The 10,675-nt window shown below is 44.0% G+C and overlaps 1 protein-coding gene across 1 annotated transcript in view; it reads left to right on the forward strand.

Annotated features, from left to right (window-relative positions):
- The first annotated feature begins 9,062 nt into the window (after window positions 1–9,062).
- Window positions 9,063–10,675, forward strand: part of FRMD1 (FERM domain containing 1) — a 59,971-nt gene continuing 58,358 nt past the window's right edge. Inside the window, exon 1 of the mRNA XM_079971357.1 lies at window positions 9,063–9,366. The gene's annotated coding sequence lies outside the window, so the exon portion shown is untranslated. The remainder of the gene's footprint in view (window positions 9,367–10,675) is intronic.

The following is a 10,675-nucleotide window of genomic DNA, read 5'->3' on the forward strand; positions in this document are numbered from 1 at the left end:
TTCCTGTGACATCATGCTCCCCCATCACCTTGGCAACCTTCCAAATCTCCTGTCAACTTGAGTAGGGGAGAATAGCTTTTTGCATTGCCAGTTGGCTTTTATGGTCCAGTACCTGACTCCCCATTGTTCCTTTGTAGCCAGGCTGGTTTGCACAAACTAACCCAGGAATTTCATGGCCAGACCAGTTCTGCAGCTTGTATTTTCCCTTCCTATCCCAAATATTATCTAAATACTACCATCTATTAATTTCTGCCATTCATTAACAGACTCTGGTACCCTAGATCTATGACAATACAAATGAAAAATGTAACTAAAATGTAGAATAGTTTGAGTTCTGGAGAAAACATGTTGCATCCAAAGCAGAGGATCTTATGGGTCTTACACGCACACAGCACAACAACTTCCCATTTGTTGCACTTATAGTCTGGCAAACTGGAAAAGGGCTGTTAAATCATAGCTTAAGAATCAGCTCTCAGTCTCACCATAAAATTCTTCTGGGCACAGGACCAAACTGTTTCACACTTCATTTTTATTTCATTTCCCATTGATGGACTCCAGTGAGCAATGAAGCAGGCAGAATCAGACATCAGTACCTTTAAAACATTCTTAATTGGGCTGATGGGTTTTACACAAGGAACAAAATACATCCCTTCTGTAATTAAAGTCAACTCCCCAGCATTGTGGAATGATTCTTGGGAAGGATTTATGCAAATGTGTGCAGGTTTTTATATTAATTACATTTTTATATGGTGGGAAAATGCCAAATTGTGAGGCTGTTTTTGTCGTTTTTAAGAATCTTCCTCTGTTGTGTGCAGTAACCCCTCCCCTTGCTTTTCAGGAAGAAAACTTTCATGTCATTTGCCTCTAAGCAACATTTTTTGAAAAGGCTGGGACCTGAAGACTTGATCCCATCTCACTCTGGCTTGCCCAGAAACAGAGAAATGAAGAGGAATTTGTAAATGGCAGTTTCTGCTGAGACAATTGCTTCCAGCCAATTGCTTTTGTTTCAAGGATTTGCCCATGTAGAGCTGGTTTTAGTCACGTCTGCCTCCCGATGTGCTCTCTCAATTCCTCTGCTCTGAGCATCAACTCTCTTCTTTCAGCTTAAATAGGCAAGGGACTAGTAGGCAAGGCTACTTCCCAAGATTGTATCTTCCAGAGCCTCTATTCTATTCTGCTCCCAGAATGCAAATCTGAATAAATTCTGCTGGGTGGGGGTGGGGAGAGCAGACAATCAAGAGCAACAAATTGAAAAGCGTTTACTAAATTAAGAACGTAGTGCTTCTTCAATTCCCACTTTAATCAAGGTAAAAGGTAAAGGTAAGGGACCCCTGGACAGTTAAGTCCGGTCAAAGGTGACTATGGGGTTGCAGTGCTCATCTTGCTTTCAGGCCGAGGGAGCTGGTGTTTGTCCACAGACAGCTTTCCGGGTCATGTGGCCAGCATGACTAATCCGCTTCTGGCACAACAGTACACCGTGACGGAAACCAGAGTGCACGGAAACACCGTTTACCTTCCCGCCACAGCGGTACCTATTTATCTACTTGCACTGGTATGCTTTCGAACTGCTTGGTTGGCAGGAGCTGGGACAGAGCAACGGGAGCTCACTCCGTCGCGGGGATTCAAACTGCCGACTTTCTGATCAGCAAGCCCAAGAGGCTCAGTGGTTTATTCCACAGTGTTACCTTTACCCACTTTAATCAAGCTCATTTGGAACACTGCTTGCTCAAGATTGAACACACAGGCATGGGCGTAGCCGGGATTTGTGTCAGATGTGGGCAGGACACCCACCTGTTATTTTATTTAAATCTGCATTTAACAATATCAAATGAAGATTTAAAATGCCTTTTTGCATGATTTGCAGGATGCCCCTTTGAGTTTATTCCACACATGTACCCACCTCGTGAAAATTTCTTTTTCAAAAAGCCCTCACGTACAGTGTGCTCCTTTAGTGGGAATTCATTATTCAGTTCAGCTCCTGTTAGTGTTTCAATGCTAACATACTCCGCATAACCCTGGATTAAACTGTTCAAGCCATGTGATTCAAATATCACAAGCATGAAGAGAAATGTAGAATTATGTCTGTTCAAATCACATTAGGGAGATTTACAGCAGCATGACTAAAAATCTGTTTTTTGCACATGACAAATTGGTATTTAGATGACCGTATCTATTTCTTAGGGACGCGGGTGGCGCTGTGGGTAAAACCTTAGTACCTAGGACTTGTTGATTGTAAGGTCAGCGGTTCGAATCCCCGCAGCGGGGTGAGTTCCCGTCTTTCAGTCCCAGCTCCTGCCCACCTAGCAGTTCAAAAGCACCCCTAAGTGCAAGTAGATAAATAGGTACCGCTTTATTAGGGGACGCAGGTGGCGCTGTGGGTTAAAAGCCTCAGCGCCTAGGGCTTGCCGATCGAAAGGTCGGCGGTTCGAATCCCTGCGGCGGGGTGCGCTCCCGCTGCTCAGTCCCAGTGCCTGCCAACCTAGCAGTTCGAAAGCACCTCCGGGTGCAAGTAGATAAATAGGGACCGCTTACCAGCGGGAAGGTAAACGGCGTTTCCGTGTGCGGCTCTGGCTCTGGCCAGAGCAGCGATGTCACGCTGGCCACGTGACCCGGAAGTGTCTCCGGACAGCGCTGGCCCCTGGCCTCTTAAGTGAGATGGGCGCACAACCCCAGAGTCTGTCAAGACTGGCCCGTACGGGCAGGGGTACCTTTACCTTACCTATCTATTTCATGAATTGTTGAATTTGGGCTGAAATGAAGCAAGTGGATGGCATTCGGAAAAGTGGGAATGTGAATTAGCTCCGAGTTTAGGCCAACACATCCAGGAAGCATTCTCTCTAAACTGAAGCCATAATTTCAGCATGATTTCAGAAGCTCATCAGTGTAATTCCATATATTGCTCTACAATTAAAACTCTTTTAGTCTGAGAGAGGTATTTTGGTGCCTTCCAGCTCATTACTGCAGTGTCAGTCACAAACCAGTAATAGGCAATTTGGCCACTACTCAAGGCCATGCTCTATAAACAAGTCTCAGGACAAAAACAAGGTCATGTTTAACTTGAATATTTTAATTCAATACAGTCAACCTCTTCTGCATTCCCTTTCCATGAATTTCCCATTTAAATTGCAATTGATGGATAGGGGCTTTGATGGCATACAGGCTAGACTTGTTATTCGTTGTTTTAATTTAACGTGCTTTTTCCCCTCCTACTTTTCTTCAGGAAAAAGTTCAAAACAGCTCTCAGTCATAAAAGAATGTCAGACAAATAGGAGGAAAAAACCTAACAATAGCAAAAACCAAAATTCACACATTGGTTTGGGTCCTACCTTACTGAGCAGAAGACAACAACTCCATCTTCCATGTGACATCCCTTCAGATATTTGAAAATGGCTTTCAGTCTTCTCTTCTCCAGGCTAACCATACCTAGCTCTCTCAACTATTGCTCCTATGTCTTGTTTGGGGACCACTGATTTAATTGCAGGATCCCCCTGCCAAAAAATAAGTCAGTAAGCATTCATTCATTCATCACTGCAACCAGAACATCATTAGGTCACTTCCTGGTGACCTGTTTATTGAGCATTCATTCTGATTTGTTTGCAGGCGGGTTAGATAAATCTGTGTCAAATAAATGTAATCCCACACTTTCCAGTGGATTTTGCCATTGTTTTCCTTATTCCAAAAAGTTCAACTTTGGGAGGAAGTGGGTTTTTCCCAGAAGAACTCCAAATCAACTGTAATTGCACAACCTAAATTTGTGGGTGTATGATTGAATCCCACTGTAAAATAGCAACTGCCTAGATGTGTCCTTAGTCTCAAATTTAAAATATAGATTTTTTTAATACGCTTTGTGTACTATAAATTGCTTTCATTGCTTATGGCATTTCTGTAAACACACTATTTACTTATTTTGATTAACAAAATTCATTGCTGATGTACTTTACAAGAATAAATTATTCATCTGTTTTAAACTTACCAAGAGAACTTATTATTTTTATTATTAACCTAGGTCAGACCCATTGAAATTAATGAATGTGACTATGTTAAGTAAATTAATTTCATTAGGTCAACTCTGTGTAAAAGTTGAATCCCACCAGGTGAAATTCTTTTCCAATTCTGAGCATCGTCACGCAGTTTGACGGTAATGACAGTCCATATAACCAGTGAATAATATTTTAAAGTGGGAAATTATTTTCAGCTATGTCAGCTATTAAGGCTACACACTATCCTGTGCAAACGTACCTGGGAGTAAGACCCATTGAAAGCAATGAGACTTTCTTCTGAGTAAGCATGTATCGGATTGTGCTGTCTGTGCCCTTTTCTATCCCTATCAAGATTAAGAGTTTCTTGAATGAATGACCTATTATTTCTTTTGAGTTATTTTTCCTATTGATTCCCACGGCATACCTCCTGTTGGTCCTCTGTTTACAAAATTTGTGGAGGACAAATACCCCAGATTTCTTACTTCTGAGTCATCCTGTCTTGGCTGGAACAGGCCAGAGCTTTCAGAAAACTCAGCAGGGAAATTCTCATTGTTTCTACTGAATAAGTGTTAGCAGTTGGCAAAAGATTATAGTTAAGATGCTATTTTATGGGCCATGACACCATCAAGGGAGAAGTCTGCCATCACCAGCAATAGTTACAGATAGGTAGCCGAGTTGGTCTGCCATAGTCAAAACATAAAATTCCTTCCAGTAGCACCTTAAAGACCAACTAAGTTAGTTCTAGGTATGAGCTTTCGTGTGCATGTATCTGAAGAAGTGTGCATGCACACAAAAGCTCATACCTAAAACTAACTTAGTTGGTCTTTAAGGTGCTACTGGAAGGAATTTTTTATTTTATCACCAGCAATAGTTCTGTTAGAAACGAAAACTTTATATGTATCTTCAAACAGCTATGGTTGGTAGCCACAGACCCTCCAAGTGTCCGTATTTTCCAGGGACGTCCCTGAATTAGAGAAGCCGTCCCAGTTTCTGATTTGATCCTGGAATGTCCCACTTTTCCCTAGGACATCCCTATTTTCACTGGATAAATGTTGGAGGGTATGGAGTTTTCTGATCCCCGAGCCATCCGAAGGCAATCCTGTATGAGGAAGTTTTGTTTTAATGTTTAAAGTTTTGTTATGTTTTTATATATGTTGCAAGCTGCTCAGAGTGGCTGGGGCAACCCAGTTAGATGTGTAGGGTATAAATAGTAGAATTATGGAATGGGACATCCCTGTTTTCAATAGATAAATGTTGGAGGGTATGTAGACAGTGAGGGTGGTAGGCCTGCCCTGGTGCAAAAGAGTAATTTACAGCAATGGGCACAGGGGTTGCTTTTTAAGGTCAGCCCTGCTGTATCAGACAAAAATCCCACCTAGGCCACTGTTCTGTTCTCACAGTGCCAACCAGATGCCTATGGGAAACCCACAAGCAGGCCATGTACAGTGGTACATCAGGTTACAGACACTTCAGGTTACAGACTCCGCTAACCCAGAAATAGTACCTCAGGTTAAGACCTTTGCTTCAGGATGAGAACAGAAATCGTGCGGCGGCGGAGCAGTGGCAGCGGGAGGCGCCATTAGCTAAAGTGGTACCTTAGGTTAAGAACGGACCTCCAGAATGAATTACGTTCTTAACCCATGGTACCACTGTAACACTCTCCTGCATGTGATCCTCAGCAACAGGCATTCAGAGGCGTACCGCTTCTGATAAAGATTCACACTATACATTTAAAGCAGGCTTCCTCACTCGGCCCTCCAGGTGTTTTGAGACTACAATTCCCATCATCCCTGACCACTGGTCCTGCTAGCTAGGGATCATGGGAGTTGTAGCCCAAAAATGTTAAGTTGTGGGTGAACATATCAGACGACACAGTGATTCTTCAAACAGCTCTTGTTTATTCACAGGCCAGAACAGAACTGAACTGAAGGGTTTAGTCAGCCTGCTTATACAGAGCTCCAGTACAACGTAACTGTAACAATTTTCTAAAACTATCCAATCAGTGAACGTCACTTTCGATCACTTATTTGCATAACTATCTACAGTATCCCCCTGCTGGCCCAGGGTGAGAACTTCAGTACATAACAAAAAACATCTGGAGGGCCGAGTTTGAGGAAGCCTGATTTAAAGCATATTCAGCACACATTCAAAGCATAGGACTCCCCCCCCCAAAAAAAAACCTGAGATCTGTAATCCCTCCCCCCTGCAGAGCTACCATTTCCAGCATCCTTAACAAACTACAGTGCCCAGGATTCTTGGGGGGAAGTCATGGGCTTTTAATGTGTGTCTGCTTTTAATATCCAGAGCTATAGAGCTGTGCTCGCCACCATCTGTCTGATGTGCAGCTAATTCAGCATGAAAAGAAGCAGGGGTCCCTTTTTGTATCTCTTTCAGCTTAGTGACATGTTGCTCAAACTTTTTAAACTTAGCCCCTGTTCTGAAGTTACTTTACTCTATCCTGCCTCCACCCTGCACCAATAATCTGTTCTGCAAGTACAATTTCTTCTTGGGGAGAAGAAAAGGCTAAGGAGCAAACCCTACACCAATCCAGAGCGGAGTCCCTAAGACGGTTGTGTTACGCCCTTTGATGACAACTCCCAATCATTAGGACAGCATGAGCTGTCCACGCGTTGATCATGCTCCAAGCAATGCTTTCTGCTTATGAAATCACCTTGCAATAATGAACTTTTGCCCATGCTCTTATGGACAAATGACCATATTCCCACACGGTTGGATGGTGCTTTGTACGCCTCCTTCCGGCAACTCCTGCAGCCAAGCTGGTGCCAAACATATTGCTCTGCTTTCCTTTGGTCCACACCAGCGAGGCGTCTGGGCAGCCCAGGACCTCCATACACAATGCCCAGGCTTGTGCCCCAGGAGGTCACTTTGGTGCTGCTAGTGCAACAGTTTGATTTCACCCCCGGAGGCCCGCTCCATTATCTTTCAATGCCAAAAGCATGTAAAATGTAAACATTTTCTCTAAATCTGATGATAATGTACTTCTCTAAATAATAATACAAATATGATATATACTTCTTTAATCTCACTTATCATTTGGAGCACCACAAAATGGGAGGCAGACAGATCTGACCCAAACAGCACCACCCACCGGGATGTTCTCCTGCATAAGCTCTGTTGAAATGAATGGGAGCTGTTCAAGACCATAACCATGCTGGGCATGATTCCAAGATAAATCACACTTGCTGAAATATGGTTATAATTCATGGTATGACTCCATAGGCAATAGTGGCCATGTTTTTCAAAAGTATAGAAGACCAATATTGCCTATGTAATTCAGGCTAACTGGCAACACTGTTCAATATGATGACTGTTTTCATCAGTGCTTTAATTACAGTTTGTTTTAATTGCAATTTCACAATGGCTAGCCCTTGAGTGACACCTGTAATAATAATAACATCTTCCAATTGATATGTAGTCATCTCTAATATACAGCTGAAGAAATGGCAAGCCATAGAAAAATTGGTCTCCATTGCTAAGAGAGCATATGTAAAAGGTAAAGGACTCCTGAATGCTTAAGTCCAGTCGAATTCCACTGAGGGAGCTGGCGTTTCGTCGCGTGGATTAGAACTGCCAACCTTATGATTGGCAAGCCCAAGAGGCTTGGTGGTTTAGACCAAAGCACCACCTGTGTTCCTAAGAGCACATATATTACAGTGCAGATCTCCTACTAAGACAGTTGTCGCTATAGCAAGCTAGACCACACCTCTTCCCCAAGGTGTGGTTAGATTAACACATGATTCATTTATGAAATTCCCGGATGTCGCAGGAAATGAATTATATCCTCTGGTTGCTAAACACAGTAAATGTAGAAAAGGAGCCTTTGGAAGAAAATGACTGAGGTCCGCCAGATCTAAACAGGTATAAATTACAGATGAGCATTGTGTGACTCCTTGAATTTATAGCATTTCAAGCTCATGATACAAACTCTTTTTAATCTCATATAATCCAGAAAAGCCAAGATCCACTGCATCTCCCAAAGTGTTTCATGCTACCAATTCCCAGTTTGTCTGGTTTGGAAAAGTACTGTCCACTGCCCGTCATATTTCGATGTTCCATGTCTAGCAGGTTTATTGTGTAAGAGCACAATTCCAGATTAACAATTGATTGATGGGATGTCATAAGGCCTCCCCAAAAACTTTCTGCAAGCAATATCACAACAAATTCTTAGGCCACTGCCATACGACCTTTTCCTCGAGCTGATATGTTGGCACAAAAATTACAGAGGCAGCCTAGATGACATTGGCTGTCTACTGAGCATTCATTATAAAGGTAAAGGTACCCCTGCCCGTTCGGGCCAGTCTTGACAGACTCTAGGGTTGTGCGCTCATCTCACTCTAGAGGCCGGGAGCCAGCGCTGTCCGCAGACACTTCCAGGTCACGTGGCCAGCGTGACAAGCTGCATCTGGTGAGCATTCATTATAGGAGGTTATATAACACTGAATCAAGCAAAACGTTCCAGCGCTTGGAAGAAGTATAGCAGTGTTTCCCAAACTTTGGTCTCCAGCTGTTTTTGGATTACAGCTCCCATTATCCATGACCACTTTACTTTGTCTTGAGGCGCCAGGAGGCAAAGTTACAACATTTGAGGCTTTTTTGTTTCAAGAATAGGTGAGTAAGAGGTGCAAAGCATGGGAGAAAGCAGACAGGGCAGAGTTTTTCTCCCTCTGCCATAACTCATGGTTATCCAATGACGCTCAATGTTGGAAGATTCAGGACGGGCAAAATAATGTATCTTAACAAAGTCGCTGTGGTTAAACTATGGCATTTGTTCCCATAAGAGGCAGTGATGGTCACCAACTTGGATATGAAGTGGGAGAGCTAAGGGGGCGCCGCCCCAGTGAAGGAGCACTACCTGAGTGTGCCACCCATCTGTGAAAAGGGCGTCTCCTGGCTCGGCCAATCGCATCGCAGCGATGGGAAATGGGAGGCTGCTCCGTTTCCGCCGCCCCCGCCGCCCGCCGGGTTCCTCCTACGCGCTCGGCGCCCCGCCTCTCCACGTGGGCTTCCATTGAGAAGGCGACAAAGCGTCTCTCTCGCACTGTTTACAAGCAGCCGCGCTGGGAAGGATCCGAGAGCGACCTCAGGGGGCGGGATCGTGGGAGGAGGCGCTGGGGATTGGCGGGCTCTTCGCAAGGCAGGGCTCGGCTGCCCCGCTGCCCCTTCTTCCCAGGGGGCGAGTTCTTCGAAAGGCAACCTCCGGGTTCCTAATTTCCGTCTTCTGCTAGGCGCCTCTTTCTGGCGTGGTGGTGGAGGGAGGCTGGTGAATCTGACTGAGCTGTGAAGGAGCCGCGCTGCACTTGTCAGGATCCGGACCCAACAGTCTTTCCTCCTCACGCTTGCTGCTTGCTGCAAGCAGAACCTGGCTGTAAGTACTACTTGGCGATAAAGTGTATTTGGTTGACCAATAAAATATGAAGTACTGCTTGTTACGTCGGATCTGCACATCTAACCTCTCCGCCACACCTGACACAAGTTTCTTTATCCGCCGATGGCGACAGGCTGGAGTTATGCTGTTGAGATGGATCATTAATTTGCTTACGCGATTATCTGCTGTTTTGGCGCCTTCTCTTGCATTTGCTTCGCTTTATGTCCCCAGATGTTTATTGCGCGGTGCTAATTTTCAGAGCAACGTAACGAGCAACAGGTTTAACAGGCGCCGGACTCCATAGGAGTATTCTTGCATTTTCACTTCTTGGATACCCCGCTGCGCAGCCTAGAATCATTATTGCCTTTCCTACAGATGACGCTTTTCTAGCACTCCTTAGCTCTGCACACACGAAAAGATCAGCTGGGTAGGAGAGTCCCTTCGGGCTCCCTTTCCGAAGAGTATTGTTTAATTTCGCGTGCAGACTTTGATCTGATTTCTAGGCTTAATGAATCCGCCTGAGCGTTCTGATCCAATTAATTTAGATGTCGACTGTATCACTAATGTGAATGAATGAATTTCAAACACAGCCTTGGAGTAATTCCTCCCCCCTCTCCCCCCACTCTCTGTTTTTCTGTCTTTGTTTTTTTGTGTGTGGTCGAATATAGGTCACTTTAGACAGTTCTTGCAACAGTTCTTGTCTGTTCGTTTTGGTTCAATCTAAATATTTAAACTTTTTAATGATGCCAAACCTCCTCACTTGTTCAGATCAATATAGGAAGTGACTTTTTTTAATGAAAGAAAAAAACTATTTAGAATTTCAGATGTTCCAGGAAATCATACTTTTCAAGGGAATTGGTTTCAAATCAAAGACGGGTGTTTTTAACAGAGGTCCTCTTTGCAGTTCTGAAACTGTCAGGGCCTGTATTTGCAGATTGCATCGCACACATTTTTCCTACATGATATGGGGCAATGGTATGTGAGGCGTGCTTGTTTTGCCACCTGTACACCTTCCTGGAAGCAGCATCTTCCTAACAGGTCCAGGTAGCACAGTAAACAATGGAATGATATTCACACACAAAGGTTTGTGTATTTTCTGCCTTGACCCATGTAGGAAAATTCTTGATTGTGATATGAAATAGTTCTGACTCATCTGCTCAACTATTCTTCCATCACTAATATCATCGACAGAGGTTTGGGCAGTCCACAATGGACCACAATGGAAACATGCAACAAAATGTTGCAACGGGAAGTTCTCTTGTTCTAGATTCCAGCCAGCCATGCCCTCTTCCATCCTACTGTGTTTGTG

The sequence above is a fragment of the Podarcis cretensis genome (assembly GCF_951804945.1).
Source record: "Podarcis cretensis genome assembly, chromosome: 3".
Lineage (NCBI taxonomy): Eukaryota > Metazoa > Chordata > Lepidosauria > Squamata > Lacertidae > Podarcis > Podarcis cretensis.